Source organism: Chrysochloris asiatica, unplaced genomic scaffold (genome assembly GCF_000296735.1).
Source record: "Chrysochloris asiatica unplaced genomic scaffold, ChrAsi1.0 scaffold00228, whole genome shotgun sequence".
Taxonomy (NCBI): Eukaryota; Metazoa; Chordata; class Mammalia; order Afrosoricida; family Chrysochloridae; genus Chrysochloris; species Chrysochloris asiatica.
This window is the reverse complement of record NW_006408746.1, coordinates 3,919,708-3,920,336: the sequence shown is the minus strand read 5'-3', so window position 1 is coordinate 3,920,336 and position 629 is coordinate 3,919,708. Positions and strand designations below refer to the sequence as shown.

The 629-nt window shown below is 42.9% G+C and overlaps 1 protein-coding gene across 1 annotated transcript in view; it reads right to left on the bottom strand.

Annotated features, from left to right (window-relative positions):
* The window catches only part of PRR16 (proline rich 16), a 432,695-nt gene that overhangs the window by 369,407 nt on the left and 62,659 nt on the right, over nt 1-629 (bottom strand). The window lies entirely within an intron of this gene.

Here is a 629-nt window from a genome sequence, read left to right as displayed (position 1 = left end):
ACAATAGCATAAAAATGGAGACAGCCTAAGTGCCCATCAATGGAAGAATAGATAAACAAACTTTGGTATATACACACAATGGAATATTATGCTACCTTGAAGAATAACAAGGAAGCTGCAAGCTACCGCATAACACAGATGAACTTTGAGGACATTATGCTAAGTGAAATTAGTCAGTCACAAAAGGAGAAATACTATATAGGGCCACTATTTTAAAAGACTAAAGAAAAGAACCCACACTAAAAGAGAGGGTATCCTTTCTTGGTTACCAGAATGAGGGATGTGGGGTGATGGGAGGGAGGGGAAGGTGGAGCACAGGGTAGGAAACAGACACAGTATAGTTTGGGTGCTGGGGAGGTGAGCAACACACAAGAAGGGGAAGGGGAATTGAAGAAGAAGGCAGATGGGAGAACAGTTAAGCAGGTTTGCATGGGCTAAGTCAGACAGAGGTAAATAATGATGTATGCTCAGCCATGGAACAACAGGGCTCTAGGATCCAGGGACTGAGGCATGGCTGGAATGGGGAAAGGGTGGGGAGATAATGTTAAGATACTTGGTTGTCTTTTAAATCTTGGTTTCCCTGGCTTATCATTATAAAACAGATGCTTGAGGGGGAGAGAAAGGAATAG